This window comes from Lissotriton helveticus, chromosome 10 (assembly GCF_964261635.1).
Source record: "Lissotriton helveticus chromosome 10, aLisHel1.1, whole genome shotgun sequence".
In the NCBI taxonomy this organism is placed as follows: domain Eukaryota; kingdom Metazoa; phylum Chordata; class Amphibia; order Caudata; family Salamandridae; genus Lissotriton; species Lissotriton helveticus.
The window spans coordinates 1,010,997,149-1,011,018,416 of NC_136071.1; positions in this window are offsets into that span (position 1 = coordinate 1,010,997,149).

The window sequence follows — 21,268 nt, forward strand, 5'->3', positions numbered from 1 at the left end:
CGATATCCTGGTCCCCGTGCCTCAGGCAGCAGCAGAGAACCCGCCCAAGGTCCACGTGGCAGAGATAGGCCAGCTAATGCCCAAAGTCAATTTGCAGGCCAAGGCGAATATGCGGGCAGTACAGTAAGGCACCTGGCAGTCCGCACACCCACAAGCATAGAAGAGTCCCCAAATCACCAGGCCTCGTCCTCGCTCCTCCTCTGAGCTTAGAGACAGCTACTCACAGCCATACAGGCCAGGGGGGCCGGAGACCGCACTCCCACTCAGCAAGGGCGCTCCACTCCACAACAAGGTAGCCCAAAGTCACAAATCCACTTTCCAGTGGGGCCACCCCACAGCTATCATTAGATCAGCGCTTGTAAAGCGTTCAGGAGCAGAAATGTTCTCAATGTGAAAGGTCCCAGGGATCAAGCGCTAGCAGCTGCAGTCTCACAACAGCTGGACTCCCCCGCTGCAAGCAATGTACTCAGGCCGATCATGCCATCCACCCGGGGCCCGGCTCTCAATTCCGGAGTGGCGTAAGGCAGCTCCAACATGCAGGGCCGCAAGGCGGGCAACTCCCAGAGGCCGCGTGGCCTAGACCATACAGGCCCCGGCCCAGCGTAGATTCCTCCCTGTAGCAACCCGCGAGCCCCAGCACACAGCGACGGAGCCCGGGCAACACCCAACGTCAGCCCCGCCTCCACGAATGCCGGCCGAGCGCCGGCCGCCCCCCCTCACCGCCACCGGCACTCGGGCCCCAGGCGCCGTCCGTCAGAGGTCCTTCTCTCCACCCTGGGCCGCCGATATTCCGCCGCACTCCGCTCCGATGCCGAGAGGGCCAGGAGCCGCCTTCAAGCCTCCCTCGCACTCCTGCGCAGCCTCCAACAGCTATCTGCGGCAGGAAGCTGGTGGGTTGCGGGCACCGATCGTGCGGGCACCGATCGTGCGGCTCCGCCGCACTTCAGGATAGGCAGGTCCACAATGTCACGGCTCCCCAGGAGCAGACAATTCGCGCCACTCAGGGTGCAGGCCAAGTCAACGCTTTTACGGGCTGGAAAATGCCCCATAGGCACAGCATTTGATCGGGGTGTCCTCCTCGCCAGGCACGCTCACTCAGGGCCCCAGATGAGACGGATTAGTCACGGATATTAAGAGGATTGCAGCTTGGCCGGGCAGAGCCTTACGAAGGTTCGGCTATCTTGCCGTGCGCCCTCTAGCGCCCCCAAATACTACCCAAGTCAATGTCACTTTGTTTATTGCCTTTAAAAGGATGAAAGAATAAATTGACCCTGTCAGGAATCACCTTGTATGCAGTAGGTCGCACAGAGCTCTCAGCAATATGTGCTTAGCTCACAGAGCCATTTTACCTGGGAACACTGCCACTTTAAATTCATTTGCTAAACATATTATGAGAGAACAACAAATGCAATACCCAAATGGCCTAAAAGGTTTGAGAAAGAAATAATTAATTTCATAAATAAAAGATAACCTATCGCAGGAGAATATGTGAAAAATAACTGAATCTGTACCCATTACCATTATCTGCAAACTTAAATTGAAACATGGGTCACACGTTTTCTTAAGTAAAAGCAACAATGTTTTTACGTGTAGTAACATTTAGTGGACAGAAGGGGAAAGCAGTATAAAAAGTGCAACCTCTCATAGAAAAGTAGGATCTGACCAACATGAGACTATGCAGTGATCAAATACAAAGAAAGTGGGAATACAGGCACAAATATTCGTTCACTGTATCAGTTTATTTTAGGTATTAAAACCATGAAGTTTAAGTTTAAGTTTCTTTTCAGTATTAAAACCATGAAGTTTAAGTTAAGTCTAAGGAAGTTTGAGGGGAGGAGCTACGCGCGCATCCAGGATGGCCGCGTAAGCACAGGGCTCCCGGGTCCCTCGCTGCCCTCCGCATGTATCCTGAAAGATATCGTGACTTTGACCACGGGTTCTTGCAGATGTACCTTAGCTGATAACTAAGCTGTTTTCAAAATTTCATTTGTACTTCGCGAACCGCAGATACGCCGACCGGCGTTTTGGAGGCCCGCCCCACGGCGAGACCGGGAGCTGGCACACCAAGACGCCGGGGAGTAATTGAACAACAGCGGCCTGAGGGGTTTCCCCTGTTGCCCTGAGTTGACTTTCGATTTCGTTTCTGGGCCGCTGCCTTCTCCGACTGCGTGATTGCCTCGCTCCTCCATCGGGGTCCAGCCTAACTTTGCTACCTGACTATACGCCGACTGTTCTGAAGGTTTGGGTGTTGGGCTGAGCTGCTGCTTCTGCCCTTTCAGCCCACTTTCGTTATTTGCAGTGGTCGGTGGGTGAGCGGCCATTTTCACCAGGTCTCGCGGGCCCCCTCGGGGCTCACCATTCAACATGACCACCAGGCCTGACAACGAGAAGCGGAAGACTAAAACGCCTCTACGCGGGGGACCGATTCAAACCAACGTCATGGATCGCTTTACCCAACCCAAGGGGTCCCCCGTGGTGACAGTAGAGCTTTGGAGGGCCCCACTGACGATCCGACTACGTTGGCCGAATTGACCTTGCAGGACGTCATGGGCGCCATTGCCAACATGCAGACTTCCATTGGTCAGCAATATGAGGCTCTCGCTCTCAAAATAGACACTGTAGCAGTTGATGTTACTTTGATCAGAGCTGATTTGTCGAAGACCAATGAAAGGGTCAAGTCTCTGGACCTGAAGACTTCTAGCCTCACGACCGACGTCTCTGATCTGCAGACGGAAGTTGGACGCTTGCGCTCCTCCAACGATTTCATGGTCCATCGCCTGGAGGATTTTGAAAATAGGGCCCGGCGCAACAACATACGCCTTGTCGGGGTCCCTGAAACCTCTGGTGCCTCGGCAACTGATCTTCTCGTGGAGGGCATCGTCTTGAATCATCAGGCCTGAGTAAATTCTTTGCTGTGGAGCGTGCCCCCTAGTGCCGGGCGGAAAGCCGAAGTCGGGCGCCATGCCGAGACCTATCATCGCCAGGATCTTCAATTTTAGGGACAGAGACACCATCCTACAGGCCTCGAGAGTAAGTGGCCCCGTCAAATTCGAGAACACGACGGTGAGTTTCTACCCGGACTTCACGCAGCTTGTTCAGAGACAAAGGATGGGGTTTCAGGGAGTGAAACGAAGGCTGAGAGACTTGGGCCTGAAATACGCAATGCTCTTTCCAACCAGGCTGCGTGTCGAATATGAAGACCGGACTTTCTTCTTTAATCGTCCTGACGGAGTTAGTGACTGGCTGGATACCCTCCCCAAACAGACTGACTCAACCGGGCATCCAGGTGGAGCCGAGGGCGGCGTATCGGAACGAGAGTGACATTATGTTTCCTGATTTCTGAACATTCACGTACTATTCGGCTGGGTTTGATATTTCTTCTATTACTGTGTCCTATTGCTAGGTACCCGGGTGTGGCGGGGGGAGTGGGACTCTTTCCTCCTCAGGGGTTTCTTTTCGTAGACTTGTTTAATGATGGGGCGACAGGCACACTGCAAGTTGGGGTGGCTTTTGAGTCTAACGCAGGGGTGCAGGGTGGGGGGCGTTGTAACGGGTTCTCGTTGGGGGCGGTTCTTGGGTGTTTGTGGGTTTCTTTCAAGGCAACGTATCGTATTTCTTCTTGATTAGGTCATTGTGTTCGTTGTGGGGTGGATTCTGCACATCTTTTTGGGGTGGGGGTTAGTGGGTTGAAACTAATGTGTTGGAATGTCAATGGGTTGGGGGATAGGATAAAACGGGGTGTGGTTTGCAGCTACTGCGGCGCCTCTCCCCCGATATTGTGTTGTTGCAGGAAACGCTTCTGGTTGGGAACACGTGCCATGCCATGAATCGGCGAGGGTAACGTCTGGTGGCACATTCTGGTTTCACCTCTGGTTCCAGGGGTGTGGGTATCCTCGTCAGGTCCTCCCTCCCCTTGGCAATTGATGCTGTGCTTCTTGACGATAAGGGGCGCTATGCCGCTCTCACTGGTAGATGGGAGGGGAGGACGGTCTCATTTGTCACTGTTTATGTTCCACCGGGTCTACAGACCTCGACTTTTGCTGATCTTGGGCGTGTGGTACTGGGGCTCCCTGAGGGCATTTTGGTGATAGGCGGAGACTTCAATTCGGTTGTCTCTGGTGACATAGATCGCTACCCTCCCAGGGATCTCCCCAAGTCGCAATCCTGGTTAAGTGGGTTCCTGGAGACACTTGGTCTGGTGGACTGTTGGAGGTTGCTGCACCCGAATCAGGCGCAATACACCTTTCACTCTGGAGCCCATGGCAGTCTGTCCAGACTCGACTATATTCTGTTGCCGGCGGCGCTGTCCTCCTCCGTTGGGGAGGTGAGGCACCTCGCCCGGGGCGTATCCGACCACTCCCCAGTCTGGCTTAGCATGGATACTACCATGAGTAATGAGGGACGGGTCGCACCTATAAACACCTGGTTTCTTCGCAATCCCAAGACCTGTTCCGAATTGGTGAAATCCCTTGATCATTATTTTGTAGAAAATGTGGGATCTGTGTCATCTTCTGTATCGTTGTGGGAGGCGTTTAAGACTGTGATACGTGGGCAGGCCTTATCTTTGATCGCCACCGCCAAGAAAAGTAAGCATGAAGAGGTGGTCCGTCTGGAGGCGGAGATAACCGCACTGGAGAGTGACTTGGAGCGCGGTGTGTCCTGTGCCAAACTTCATTCCCTCAGCCTCAAACAATTAGATTATAAGGCCCTGGTTACTGATGCTGCGAAGGTCATGGGCAGGGAACAGCAGGGCAGACTGTATGATGTTGGGGATAAGGCGGGTAAATTGATTGCGTGGCTGGACAAGAAAGAAAGGGCGAGTTGTGTAGTTCCTGTAATTGAGAACCTTGATGGAGTGTGCGTGACTGACCCGGCTGCGATTGTTGAATGCTTTGCGGAACACTTCCGAACCGTGTATGCTCCGGTCTCTGACAGACCGAAGGCTGACTCTCATTTGATGCTTCGCGATATTACTTTGCCCTGCCTGTCTGCGGCTGACAGAGACCTGATGGACGCGGTGCTGTCGGCTGATGAGGTGGCTACTGCCATTCGTTCAATCCGCTCTGGCAAGGCCTCGGGCCCTAATGGTCTGCCCATTAAACTGTATAAACTGTGCCCAGACAAACTGGCTCCATATCTTCGTGATATGTTTCTAGAGTCCCGCGACTCTGGCTCCCTTACACGTGACCAGCGTCTCGCTACTATCGTAGTGATCCACAAGGAAGGGAAGCCACGGGATCGCTGTTCTTCTTATAGACCGATCTCGCTTCTAAAAGCTGAACCGAAAATTCTGGCTAAGGTATTAGCTAACCGCCTGACGAATGTTATCAGCGACCTGGTCCATCCGGATCAGTCCGGGTTTAACCCGCATCGTAATACGGCGCTTAACCTGCGGCGCATGCACGGTGTTCTCGCGAGGGTGGCGTCACTCCATGAACCGGCCATCTTGGCTTCTTTGGATGCTACGATGGCCTTCAATACTCTTGAGTGGCCTTATCTCTGGGCCGCTCTTGTGAAATTCAGATTCGGCCCCGGGTTTATCGGCTGGGTGAAACTTTTGTATGCGGAGCCGCTGGCGCAGGTGGTTGTGAATGGTCGGGTCTCAGCGTCTTTTGTTCTCGGGAGGGGCACGCGACAGGGCTGCCCGTTGTCACCACTGCTTTTCGCACTCACCCTTGAGCCGCTGGCTGCCTGGTTGCGCTGGGAGCCCTCGCTTAAGGGGATCCGGTTGTCCCCGGACTTTGAGGATCGCATCTCGCTTTACGCGGATGATATTTTATTGTACATTACGTCCCCTCGAAAATCTCTTAATGTTTTGTTCGATGTGCTCACTTCGTTTGGGGAAAATTCGGGCCTTGTTATCAACTGGGCTAAATCCTGTGTATACGTGCTCTCGGGCGGTCCCCCTCCCTTGCCTCGCAGATGCCCCATTCGGGTCTCTCCGACGGGCTTCAAGTACCTGGGGATCTTTATAACTTTAGACCCTGCGGCTCGCTACGCACATAATCTGCTCCCCCCCTTCAAAGATTGAGACTTGACGTTGAGCGCTGGCGCGGGTTGCCGCTATCGCCGCTCGGGCGCGCAGCCCTTTTTAAAATGATGGCCCTGTCGAGGTTTTTGTACGCGCTTCAGAATACGTTCGATATTATTCCGGCGAGCTACTTTAGGGAGGTTGAGAGCCTGCAGAGACGGTTAATTTGGGATGGACGTTCGCGTATTTCCCTCGCTAAACTCACTCTTCCCTGGTATGATGGGGTATAGCGTTGCCGGATATTAGGCGTTACTATTGGGCCTCGCAACTGAGTGCGATCAATCATGCGACATATGCGCCTGCTCCTAACCCGGTGTTCGAGGTGGATAAGTATTTGCTACCAGGCGGGGACTACAGGAGGGCGCTCTACTCCAAGGCGGCGGGCAAGGATTTATCTGGACCTACCAAGGTTGCTGTACGAGTGTGGCATGCTGCGAATGCGTCTGTGGGTTGGGAAGATCGATTGACTCGTGCGACCCCCTTGTATGCTTCTGAAAGGTTGGGATGTCTCTGTAAAACGAAAGGGTTTGAAAAATGGGATATGATTGGTATTAGCTGCGTGGGCGATCTTTGGGTCAAGGGCAAAATCAAGACCTTTGCGGCACTACAGACAGAATATGAATTGAGTGACAGGGAATTCTTCCGATACACACAGATTCACCATCCCTTGAGTTCGGTTCTCCCTGCAGGTACTGTCGTCCCGAGTCCTCCCCCCTTGAAGATAGGCTCCTTGACGGCCACGTCCCCGACAGTACCATTTCCCTGATATATAAGAAGTTGATCAACACCCGAGTGGATCTGATAGTGCGTCTCAGGGAGGTCTGGACCGGCGATGGTTTGGAGCTGGACGATGAGGATTGGCAAGCTGCATTATCCTCGCCTAAGGAAGTCGCGATCCCTGCCCGTCTCCGTTTCGTTCAGCTCAAGATCTTACATCGTGTATATATCACTGGTCCGCACTTGATTCGCATGGGTTATTCCACGGACGGGTTATGTAAGCGTGGTTGTGGGATGCTTGCTACTTTCCTCCATATACTTTGGGAGTGTCCGGAGGTGGTGCAGTTCTGGAATAATGTGCATGCAGTGATGGGTAGAGTCACGGGGGTGTTGCTGCAGCCCAAAGCCAGGCGGTGCCTGTTGAATGTGTGGGAGCCGAATGATTATAGTGTGGCCCAGACGCAGTGGGCGACCCTGGGGAATATGATTGCCAAAAGAGATATAGCGCAGTTGTGGGGTTCCCAGCGCCCGCCCACGGTATCGGTGTGGAAGGAGAATATGGACTGGTGTATGTTCAGAGAGAAGACTGTGTATGTGGCGCGGGGCAAACCTAGAAAATGGAATAGTATCTGGAGCCAATGGAACGCGTACCGTGGAAATCTATGTGCGCCTCCGTTCGTGGACAACCCCGAAGTCCCTCTGTCCCCCTGATCCGGCATTCCATGTCTTGTGTGCTTTTTGTTATCCTTAAATTTGTTTCCCCGCTGGCCCCCTCCCCACAATATGTACTATTGATCTGTTGTATAATATCGTGCCTAGGTGTCCTCCTATGTGAACACATGTCCATGTATACTGTTTTCTTTTTGCCTTGTTCTTCGTTTTTCCTTCTTTCAATAAAAAGTTTTATAAAAAAAAAAAAAAAAAGTCTAAGGAAGTTTAAGGAAACTGAAAAACGCTCAACGTGACTGGAAAAAACCATCAGTGACCTGTTTCTCAAAAAGTTAGCAATGTACTCAGTACAGTAACTGTATCACTGTGCACATTGGAGCAAATGTATGACTTTTTGAAATTCACTGTGAATTTCAAGATTACTCCTGGGAAGCTGTCACAGTTTCCAATTACTAATTCTGAAAGCATTTTGTCAATAGCAAGTCAATAAATAAAACACACAACTACAATTGCTAACTTTTTTTTTCTTTTTGGCAAATGTATTTCTTACCACGGAGGCCCTTCCTAACCTACATCAATTTGAGGGTGGTCCCTCCGAACTCTGTGTAGGGGAGAGGTGTGGCGCCGCGGCCAGGGCGACTGACGCTGGAATCTGGGGATCACGGTTCGATCCCCGGCTCCGGCGGCAGATTAGTCCAGCACCATGTGACTCTGGGCAATAGCTCGCTTAATCTTCCCGACGGCGCCTAGAGACCCTTACGGGTGATTGTGCGCTTTACAAATGTGGACTTTACTTTACTTTGTGTACATTTCAGCTCCCCTTTACAGAAGGACATTTCCAACTATATCTAAGGTGCTGTGGTATATAAATAAATAATACCGGATCTATTTTTTAATAAATGAATGAATAACAGATAGCTCAATAAAATAAGAGTCAAGATTCGAGGTAGTAGGAGTTTCTGCAGGTTTTATTACAGCATAAGGACAGGATCAGGACAACCTGCATAGGAACAGAGGTGACAGGGCCCAGCAGGACAACTGGGGCCCAGCAGCTGCCGGGGCTTGATCTGGGATGAGCGCGCTAACTTTTAATAACAATACATTGACTTATATACATAGCGCAAACACATAGCATTACATTGCAGTAGGCGTAGCAGTGGGTGGAGCAGAAGGCGTGACGCGTAGCAGTCGCGAGAGATAACAGTAAAAGTAGGTGTAACTGGGAGTATACATAGACATGTGATGCATACGTAACAGAATATGTCATGAATGGGCGGAAACATAGGAGGGGGCTACCTAAGGAGCCGGGACCTCTAACCTGGTGGTGCGCGAAAACTGGCAATGACGTGTTACTAGGAGAAGCTGGGGGCTACGAACTCTGTGCTAGGAGCAGAGACTAGAGTCTGGAGGGTCGGAGCGACATGTACCTAAACCCTATCTGGTATCTGATGTTTAGGGAACATGTTGATATAAACTAGGAGTCATGAGGGGAAAAGCTAACTTGATTCTAAGACTGGACCATGCATTATTCTACATGAAATGCGTGATGAAGAATATTAAATGACCATTAAATACAGTATTTCTCTAACGTGGAGCCGAATAGGCTAGACAATGACGGAAACTATTGATGCAGTTCAGTAGCTTAGGAATGCAGAAGGAGGACTGAACTGATAGCTGGAACTATAACATACTTTTGGCAGACTCAGAGGCAGAGCCAGGCTGCACCGGGCACTGCGAGGCAGGAAGTAAGTGAAGGGTCGAGGATACAGGTGGGGGCTGTATCGCTCCTCAGCGAGGCTTTCAGGAGACAGGAGCTGAATCTGATGTCCGGGCCCTTTTGAGGCCTGGAAACGGGGACTTTATAATGGAATAACGTGCACACTGGGAAACGTGGCAACGTAACTTTACATAGGCCTGATATTCGTAGTATTCACGAGGACTGGAAACTAGCATACTAAAGGTGGACACAACTGGAATTGCGTCATTAATCAGACATGGGGAATAACATATGCATATTGGTCATGCACACATAACATATGATGGATGAGGCGTAGGGACACAGAACATGGCAAAATTTACTTTTCCACATTCCCTCCTTGTCATTACGTTTCCATCAGGAAACATTAATTTTCATGATACCATCTATCATTTCATACAGTACCATTTGCTCGTCTCGAATTGTCTTGGAACGGGATTTAGAACGGGGCTTGGGACTAGGAATACAAGAGGTAGCACACATGCTGCAAATCGCAGGGCCACATTGTATACAGAGGCAGCAGCTAAATATGATCGCTACTGCAATACCTAGAAAGGACAGGACTTTCCATCCCCATGCGGAAATTATATTCCAGAACCAACCGGACCATGTCCAGGTGCCTGGATCTTGGTGTAACAGATGGGCGATTTTATGAAGTCTGGTTATAGCTGAATAAACAGACGGCGCGTTATTTGGAATGAAAATACAGCAACTAGATCCGATGACTCTACAGGCCCCGCCCCTATCGGCCAGTATGACGTCAAGGACGAGACGATTTTGCAAAACGACAAATCTCATAGCAGATTGTTCTTCGGTTAAGTTACCTAGAGCAGAGGCAGTCTCATTTACTACAGCTTCAAGGGTTCTTGTTAACCTACGGATCAGTTTACTATTCTGGACAGGTCCTACAAAGAAGAAGAAACCTTTATTGAAATCTGTATACTGTTCTAGAGTAGTTTCAGTATAATCGACAATTGGGGACTCCCTTCTATGTCTAATGTGTACTAGATGTGTGTTTCTGTGATAATCAGATGGGGCTAGGAAAACAGGTGGCAGTAGGAAAGCAATGTAACAGGTTCCCTCCCAATCGAGGGGCAGACGGACATATGCAGTTTGACCACAAACAAAATATGAATGACGTGAAGCTTTAAAATTAGATTTCCCACTGTCACTATACTGGATAACAGTAGTACATTCACTATGACCTACATGTATGGAACCATAACTACGAACACATAATTCGCCTTTGACTGGTAGTACTGAAATAGCAGGTAAGTCTGGAGTAGTATCAGACTGAACATTCAGGACCATGAAATTCGACGAATAATTACCTAAATTATAAACTTCATTTTCTAGATCTAAACCTGTTCTGTGGGGGAGACCTTGCTTGTCTGGAAAACATGTACTGTTAAGAAAAGACATATCTGTTGAGGATGACGTTAACGTGGACCATGCTCCACACGAACCATTGTGTGAGAATGGATAAGGAAACAGTGGCAGAACTCCCTTCGGTGTCTGGAAAGGGGGGAGTCGACCACACACCCAACAATTAGTGGCATTGCTGGTCTGGTGTGAATAATGTAACATACGGATAAATGTGTTGTTGCGCATAGCGAGGCGGTATGAATATTCGTGAGGAGGCAGATCACTAAACGTGTGCTCTACTGTAGCATTAGCAGACATATTTACATGAGGAACTGGAAAATACAGATAGAACGCATAGCTGGTGCAGGAAATCAAAATGCTGATGAATAATACGAAACTCAGAAAAACGATACATCTGATTGAATTTTGACTGACTCTCTCACTATGGGGGTCTATTTTATACATGTCAGAAACAGTCTAACCGTTTCACCTAGGGGAGGACTTATACAATCAAACTGACTGACTTATTTTACTAGACCTGAGCTTTAACTTATACTCCTGTTGCGGAGTTTTCTCTAACAAGGGAGGGGTTGTAATAATGTCTTGTGCGGGACAGTCCTTAAGAGCAATATTCTGGCAGTCCTTCAAATCCTGGGAAATGTTTTTAGAAACGGATTTCAATCCTTTAAAAAGTTTAACATGAGAAAGGTGGACCCATCCTTTTCTGCCTTCCAACTTGACGGCAGTACGGGTGGTCAAGAGGACCTGACGTGGCTCCTTCCAACGAGGTTCCAGCGGACTTGATCTGTCGAAATTCCGGACCATCACTAGGGAGCCTGGAACGATTTCATGTGGTGCCACCTCGGTATTGTCTGGAAAGGCGGCAGCAACCTGTGAACGACATGAGTTGAGGGCAGACATCAAGGAAGCTAGGTAATCTGTCAGCATATTACATGAAACATCAGTAATACTTCGGGGTCTAGGAGTACCCCACATGTTAGGGGGGCGGCCGAATACGACCTCATACGGGGACAGACCTGATCTGGAATGTGCGACCATGCGCATATAAAACAAAGCGACTGGCAGAGCTACTAGCCAGTCCACACCTTTTTCTTTACAGACTTTAGCAATGCGGATTTTCAGGGTCTGATTATGTCTCTCTACGAGACCGGCTGCTTCAGGATGGCGTACACAATGGAACTTCCACTGGTACCCTAACAAAAGGGAAACGTGCTTCATGAGTTCAGATGAGAATGGCTGACCGTTATCAGAATATACGACTCTAGGGAGTCCATATCTAGGGAAAAATTCACGAACCAACTGCTTGGCAGTGGTCGCGGCTGTGTAATCTGGGACTGGATATGCTTCTGTCCACCTGGACAAAGCGCATACAACTACAAGGACATACTTGAAACCTCGACATCGCTCCATCTGAATATAATCCATCTGGAGGACCTCAAAAGGGTGGTCAGGGGGCTGGAAACCACCTTGTTCCACCGGAACACTTTTACCTGGATTAAACTGACAACATATCATACAGGTACGGACTTTCTGCTTGGCTGCAGCTCGTAAATGCTTGTTGAACCAAATGTTCTGGATACTGTCTAACATAGCTTTTTCTCCTAAATGTGCTGGACTATGTGCGGTATTGATAATGACTTGAACCATAGAATCGGGGAGAAACCATGTGGCTCTACCCTTCGTTAACCATCCTTGATCTGTCTGGACCCCTCCTTGTTCAGACCATTTCTTGATTTCATCGGGGGTAGCATGTAACTGTATATCTATGACGTCTTGCGTAGGGTCCTTAACTGTCATGCATGTAATCGGATCTGGAGTATGTGTCTGATTAACTGGAATGTCTGGAGTCTGTGCTGTAAGCTTGGCTGTGCGGTCTGCTAGGTCGTTACCTTGGGAAATAATGTCAGTAACTTTCGTATGTGCTTTGCATTTCATGATAGCAATGGATGTCGGTAAATGTATGGCATCTAACAGGGCTTGAATAAGGAGACCATGTTGAATCTTGGTTCCATGAGAAGTCATGAAACCTCTCTCCTGCCAGAGCACTCCGAAGTCATGTACAACTCCGAATGCGTAACGTGAATCTGTGTAAACATTAACTTTCAGGTTCTTGGCATGTATACAGGCTTGTGTCAGAGCAACTAGCTCTGCTGCTTGAGCGGACAGGGTGTCAATACGGTGTGTTTCAATAACTTCAGTGTCAGTAGTTACTGCATATGCTGCGACTAGTTCTCCTGTACTAGTTCTCATACATGAACCATCCACATAAAGTGTCAGGTCGGGATCTGGTAACGGAATGTCTGTCAGGTCTTGTCTTGGCTTTGTCGTAATGTTAACTACTTCCACACAGTTATGTGTGTCTGGTTTTGAATTAACTGATGGTAACAGTGTAGCAGGATTCAGGACGTTGCAGCGTCTGATTTCTATGTGTGGCTGGAACAGTGTCAATTCATAACCTGTTAAACGTGCAATTGTCAAGTGCTGAGTTTGTGTTCGGTTTAAAAGAACTTCCACGGCGTGTGGAACTTGTACTGTCAGGGAATGCCCTAAAACTATGGAATCACTTTGTCTGATAGCTAGAGCTGTGGCTGCAACTGACTTGAGGCACGCAGGCAACGCCTGGGCGACTGGATCTAATGTGCTCGAAAAATAAGCACAGGGCTTGTATTGTCCTGCTTGATCTTGTGTGAGAACAGATAATGCTGTACCTTCGCGTTCAGTAACGAAAAGTGTAAAAGGCTTACTGTAGTTCGGTGTAGCTAGAACTGGAGCTTGACATAGAGCTTTCTTTAACTCGTTGAAACTAAGTGTATGTTCAGATGTCCAAGGGAGGACAGTCGATACGGCTGCCTCCTGTGTCGTTAACTGTATCAGTGGCTTGGCTAGAAATGCATACTGGGGAATCCATTGTCTACAATAAGAAGTAAGGCCAATAAAAGCACGTACCTCCTTCTGGGTTCTGGGCTGGGGAAGACTCGCTATTAACTGGATACGGTCTGGTGTCAACTGCCTACCCCTCTTGGACAGCAAGTGTCCTAAGTATACCACTTGCTGGACACAGAATTGAAGCTTCGAAGGTGACACCTTGTGCCCCATCTCGGCTAGAAAATACAGGACTGTAAGGGATGCTCGCTCGCAAGCACGTTCAGAACGGGCTGTGATCAGTAGGTCATCGACATACTGGAGTAGGGCAGTGTCAGTTGGCATGTGAATATTGTCTAGTTGTCTCTTAAGTGCTTGACTGTAAATACTAGGACTTTCTGTGAAACCTTGAGGAGCGCGTGTGAACATATAGCTCCTTCCATTTAAACAAAATCCGAAAAGAAACTGGCTGTCTGGATGAATCGGAACACTAAAAAATGCATTCTTGAGGTCAATAACAGTGAAGAACATGGCTTCGGAATCAATGGCTGTTAACAGGGAAGAAATGTCTGGGACAACTGGGTACTGAGGAATAATACATTTATTAAGCTCTCGTAAATCAATCACTAATCGATATACTGGGGGTGCATTTGGATCAGTACGTTTCATGACTGGAATGATCGGAGAATTGCATACATTGGAGTCAGTTTCTACAACTACTCCTTGAGCCATGAGCTCGTCAATAATTTTGGATAAGGCTGCTACAGCCTCAGGTGGCAATCTGTACTGTCTGATTCGGGGTAACACTACACCTGGTTTGAGAGTCACACGATGGGGTGTGATTTGCATGTAACCTACATCAGTTGGACCTTGCGCCCATAAGTGCTGTGGAACATTAGACAATCTTGAGTCAAAATCTCGTAATACATAGTGACCCTTGAAGTCACGTAGGAACAGACGTATTCCCTCTGGGGAACAGCAAATAACTGCACCTAATTCTTTCAGTGTCTTAATGCCTAACAGATTTTCTGGACATGACTTAGTAAGTAACAGATCAGTAGTACGGGACAATGGACCTACTTCTAGAGTGACTGGCTTTGATATCTCGTTAACGATGGGTTTTCCTGAAAATCCAAGGGAAACATTTCTTGAGCCTGAGAGCGGAGCCCCTGGAACTTCGGCATGACTAATTGTGGTCCTACTTGCCCCTGTATCGATCAAAAACTTTCTGTCTTTCCCTAATACTTGACTGTGAACATAGGGACCTTCTTGATCTACAGGTATCTCGATGAGAGGCAAGCCTACCTCCCTCTCTAGGCTGTTTCATGAATATGGCTGGTACTCTGGATACTCAGACTGTGCATACTGGTACATCTGCGATGTAACGTGCTGTGTTGCAGCAATAGGCTGCGGAGCGGGAACTGTCTGTGGTGCATTCTGTGGCTGAGGAATCTGTGAAACTTGTTCTTGTCTAAGCGGACGTGGTCTTTCTTTAGTCTTACCAGTAGCTATGTTATGTTTCAGAACTGCACACTCGTTTATAAAATGACCTGGCTGTTTACAATAATTGCAGTTCCCTTTAACGGGAGCTGCAGGATGACTGGCTTGATTCGGACCCCTCTTCTGACTGTCTTGGGGAACAGATTGTGCAACTAGCACTTTCATTTTCGTGTCTTTCATACGTTTTCTTTCGTGTTCTTGCTCTTCCCTAATTCTATTCTGGTGATACTGGAGCATCTGGAGCATCTGGGACGGAGTATTTGCTTGCCAGGTGCTTTCGACTTTCAAAACTCGATTTTTAATTTGTGGACTTGAATTCTCGACTAATTTAGTAACGAAAAGGTGAGGGTATGACTCACTACTTGTCTTGAGACCACTATTGATACTGAAACATTTCTCAAATCTAGAATAGAAATCACTAATATCTTCATCTTGTTTCTGTTTACAGGCTGAGATTGCATCCCAGTCTTCCTTCCTAGTTGTCAATAATCTGGGTAAAACTTGAATCAGTAATTCTGGTAATTCCTTACATTTATCTCCAAGACCGGTACCTGGTACTCGTGCCTTGTCTTCAGCTTCTAGAGCTGCCCAATCGATCTTTTTCTCTCCCACCTCCCATTCCTTTTCCTTTAACTTTTCATACACCCCTGCGGGTAACAGGACCTTTAACATTTTAATGATGTCTGGGTAAGTGTATTCTCCCATACGGAGCATGTCTTTTAATTCTCTATGGAACCCTGCTGGATCTTTGTCATGACAGGGAATTAATTTTTTCATTTCAAGAAGTTCCATCTTTGATATTGGAGTGTATACAAACACTCGTTGCATTACGCCACCCGCCCCTTGGACTGGGTGGACTTCTCGTAACGGATTCTGTCTGTCTATGTAAAATGATTTACTTTCTGGGGGTGGGACATGAACAAAATGCGGATTCAGGAACGTTCTATATTTGTGGCGCTGTTCTAGAATGACACTAATTAAATCGGTACCTAGACCTCTCCATCTATACTGGAGTAACTCGTTCAGGATATCATGCAACGGACCTGGATCAGAATGTTGACCCTCATACAGAGTAATGAGGTGCTGGATCATATACATACCCACCAGTCGTTGCTCGGCTGGGGGCAATTTCAGAAACATTTGTGCCACTATTTCGTCTGGAAAAGTGGTAGAATCAGTAATCCATCGGACTGCTGATCGGACTAGTTCTTGTTCATGCATGGTACTTAATTCACTGTAACCGACTCGTGATTTCAGAATGTGATCGGTAGCTTGAAATACTTGTTCTAGAGAACCTTGTTCTGGTGCTGAATGATGAAAAACAGACTTGTGTTCTAGACGTAAATGGCGATCTGGAAATCTAGATTTTCCTACATACGCTATTCTGGCGGAATTCTCGTCTTCCTCTTCAGGATCAGAGATACTTTCTTTCTCGCTTACTTGTGCTGCTTTACGCTGGTCGTGTAACCTTATTATTTCTTTACGAATTTTCTTGTACATACTTTCCATGGCACCGACGGTCTTGTGCTTACCCTCGGCTATATTATCACTCCACCTTGTCAGGATTCTCATTTCGGCCGGATCTTTAGACGGGTAATCTTGTTCTCTTATTAGACAATTGATCAAGAACTTTAATATCATGAGCTGAATCTCGGCTTTCCTTTGAGACATAATCTCGCCAATACTTTCTGGATCATCCCCTGTACGGATGAAACGATATATTCTGTCTAGATCTTCTTTCATATTCGGCAAGGTGACTAGATACTCGGTCACTCTCCTTACACGTAAGGAATATAAAACCATATTATATTCGCCTGGAACTGGATCATAGACACATTCGTTAAGGGTTTGCCTGATTTCTGTAACAGACTGATGTTTGGGCGTGCGCTGTAACGCTTGAGCATGTAATTCGAGTAATGTTGAACGCTTGTGTGGCGGCGGGGTTTGAGGAGGACCTCCTCCTGCGGCCCCTAAACTAGAATCGTCGATTGACATTCTTCGTCCTGGCAGGGTCGGTAATTGTAACGTGGGCTGGACTTGTATGGCGGACTGGGCCGGGGGAGCTGTTAAGGGCACCCCGGTGTCTGAAGGAGCAGGAAGGGCCTGATTTACAGGGACTGGCGGAGCGCGAACAGGATTTGCATATTGTGGGACTGTGTCGTCCAAGTAGGACGAAATAAAAATATCAGCTGCGGTCGGTTTGTGACGTAGCTTGGTCGGAACTAATGGCGGCGGGAAATTACTGGATGCCTCTGGGGTCGCTTTTGGCAAGCCCTCAGCAAGAAGAGGATACATACCCTTAATAAGGGCATGCCTCTGTCTGTCTGACTGTTCGGTTTTGACTTGTTCACCTATCTCGATTAATTCTCTTTCTTGGGCTCGTTCCTGGGATTCTCTACTTAACTCCGACTTTCTGACTTCCTTTTCGATTCTTCTATGCGCTTCTTTACGCCATAACTCGATGGCATCTTTCTGTGACTGTCTGGCTTTCTTTTTCCATAATGCTTCTTCTACTCGCATGATACATTCGGCATCCCATGTACCCGATACGGGCCATCTATACTTTTCTTCTAACTGTTTGGTATACTCTACCCATAAATCTAGATACATTATGGCGCTTATGCCATGTTTCTGATACATAAAATGACCTGGACTGTCCCTAGGCGGGACAGGAACCGCTTCCTCTAACAGACCCTTTCTAGTTTTTAACTGACGTAACTTGGAAAATATAGGCATGACTGAACTGTAATCTGGACACAATACAATACACAATGAAAACACAAAATCACGTCGCACTCATACCACAACAGTAAAATACATAAAGAACATTATAAATAACAGTTCGAACAGAATATTACCTGGAATATTGAGAGCAGAAATACAAGAATTTTCTCGAGAACGGAACAGACTAGAATTACTGGATGCACTGCTGTAACAGTACGGAACATACCGGTCCCATAAAGGAACGCATCAAGACCCGTATCCACCTAGGTGAACACTTCGTTTGTGAGTCTGGGTACCACCAACCCACGGACCAGGAGTCAATTTAGATTGGTCCTGTCTAGATACTACCCCAGCAATGGTACTCACCGGGCAGCACGGAACGGAAGGCCTCGGACGGGACTGGACTGCTACGACGACGAACTTCGGACTTCGGACTTCAGTTACGGGTGGGCCTCCGGATACCTCGGACCTTGGACTCTCGGCTTGGGCTCTGGTCGGGACTCGCCGCGTTCCTCCACCGTCTCGTTTGGATGCTGGACCGCCTCCTCCGTCTCCTCCGTGGGCCTGAGGGATACTTGGAGCAGAAATATCTGCCAGTGCACGGTATGGTTCCGTCACGACTGCAGAGGGTCAGGGGGTCGGCGTGGCTTCACCGACGCGTGGGGAAAGGGCAAGTCCCTGTTCGGGCGCCATTATGTGGTATATAAATAAATAATACCGGATCTATTTTTTAATAAATGAATGAATAACAGATAGCTCAATAAAATAAGAGTCAAGATTCGAGGTAGTAGGAGTTTCTGCAGGTTTTATTACAGCATAAGGACAGGATCAGGACAACCTGCATAGGAACAGAGGTGACAGGGCCCAGCAGGACAACTGGGGCCCAGCAGCTGCCGGGGCTTGATCTGGGATGAGCGCGCTAACTTTTAATAACAATACATTGACTTATATACATAGCGCAAACACATAGCATTACATTGCAGTAGGCGTAGCAGTGGGTGGAGCAGAAGGCGTGACGCGTAGCAGTCGCGAGAGATAACAGTAAAAGTAGGTGTAACTGGGAGTATACATAGACATGTGATGCATACGTAACAGAATATGTCATGAATGGGCGGAAACATAGGAGGGGGCTACCTAAGGAGCCGGGACCTCTAACCTGGTGGTGCGCGAAAACTGGCAATGACGTGTTACTAGGAGAAGCTGGGGGCTACGAACTCTGTGCTAGGAGCAGAGACTAGAGTCTGGAGGGTCGGAGCGACATGTACCTAAACCCTATCTGGTATCTGATGTTTAGGGAACATGTTGATATAAACTAGGAGTCATGAGGGGAAAAGCTAACTTGATTCTAAGACTGGACCATGCATTATTCTACATGAAATGCGTGATGAAGAATATTAAATGACCATTAAATACAGTATTTCTCTAACGTGGAGCCGAATAGGCTAGACAATGACGGAAACTATTGATGCAGTTCAGTAGCTTAGGAATGCAGAAGGAGGACTGAACTGATAGCTGGAACTATAACATACTTTTGGCAGACTCAGAGGCAGAGCCAGGCAGGAAGTAAGTGAAGGGTCGAGGATACAGGTGGGGGCTGTATCGCTCCTCAGCGAGGCTTTCAGGAGACAGGAGCTGAATCTGATGTCCGGGCCCTTTTGAGGCCTGGAAACGGGGACTTTATAATGGAATAACGTGCACACTGGGAAACGTGGCAACGTAACTTTACATAGGCCTGATATTCGTAGTATTCACGAGGACTGGAAACTAGCATACTAAAGGTGGACACAACTGGAATTGCGTCATTAATCAGACATGGGGAATAACATATGCATATTGGTCATGCACACATAACATATGATGGATGAGGCGTAGGGACACAGAACATGGCAAAATTTACTTTTCCACAGTGCGAGAGACTAACCCCCAGATTCATCAAAGTCCCGTTTTGCGAGTCCTTAATAGCGATTTTTAAGGAATCGCTATTAAAGACTCGCAAAACGGGATGCACGTAGAAATCACAATATTTTTTGTGATTTCTACTGCTTCCTTATTTGCGATTCGGTAATTGCTAATCGCAAATAAGGAATGGCTTTCCCATTCATTCCTATGGGCCTTGGGGCCCATAGGAATGAATGGGGAGTCATTCCTTATCGCAATCACAATTTAGCGATTTCTAAAAAAGCGATTTTTGCATTTGGGATGATGAATCCCAAATGCAAAACTAGCGCTCGCAAAGGGCAAGATTCTCAGAATCTGGCCCTTTGCGAGCCGATTTTGGCTTGATGAATCTGGCTGTAAGCCTGAGAAACCTTTGCGAATACCCACAAATTTACAGGTTTGTGGGTGTTCACCTGCTTAGGCTTAATTTCCCACCATGAAATGTCTGCAAGCCAACCCTTAGAGCAAATTTGCTCACATGTAATAGTATACATGTGAGAAAATTCATGTAAGTGCAGGGATTTACATTTTGTGAATATTTTTTGTGAGATTGCAAAAGAAAACGAGCCTATTTCATGTTATTTTTATTTTTCATGTTATTTTGTTCAAGGCATTGTCTTATTTGACACATTTGTTTTTTATATTAGAATACATCATGCCCATATATGAAGAGAGAAAGCTGTTTTAAGTGTAGATGATTTGGCCACATTGGAGCCTGGATACAGAGGAAATAAAAAAGTGTGTGGTTAAATATTAACACATACATTCATTGCAATGTATGTATTTTTAGTTTGAAGCCTACCAGACAGCTCAACTGTCTGATTTGCTAAAGACATCTTAGGGATATTCGGAAAGCTTCAAGCTTCCATGGGAATGAATTACGCCTGTTGCTGATCATTAGCTTTGTGGATTGTAACTCACATTTTCTTGCTTTCTGTTTGCTGGCTTTAATTGTTTTAGGCTGTCCAGGTTCAGTTCGTCCCTCCCAAGGAGCAAAGCCTTTTCACACTACTCCACCATGTATTCTTCTAACAGTGCTCCTTTCTGTAAACAGGCCTGTAAATCTTGTGCTTATCTTGTCACGATTGCTGTGCACTCAAATACAGAGGTCAATTGTCAGGCTCTGTCTTTCGAGGGAGCTTGAGGTTTACTTTTCTTTCTCCGACTTCAAAATGAGAGGAATTATGTGACATATTGCTGGATACTGAGAGTAGAGGAAATTGTTTTATTCTAGCACATAACATTCAAATGAACTGTGCAAGTATTTCACAATATATCCGAACTAGCAATGCACAAATAAAGCACTTTTTTTGTTAATTCTGAAGTGTGTTGGAAACAAATACTTTAATATGAAGAGGTGTGGGGCCGCAGCTAGGGCGACTGACTCCGGAATCTGGGGATCACGGTTCGATCCCCGGCACTGGCGGCAGATGAGCCCAGCACCATGTGACTCTGGGCAATAGCTTGCTTAATCTTCCCGACGGTCCCCAGTGCCTAGAGTCCCTTAAGGGTGATTGTGCGCTTTACAAAGGTGGATTAATATTATTATAATATGATAAAAACTGTGGTTCCGGGAATTCTGAACCCGTTTTATAAATAGCATGGTTTCGTTACGAATTTGATATTAGCAAACCGTAACTAGTGAGTTCGGCAAGTACGAGTGATCTCGTCATACTAGACCTACA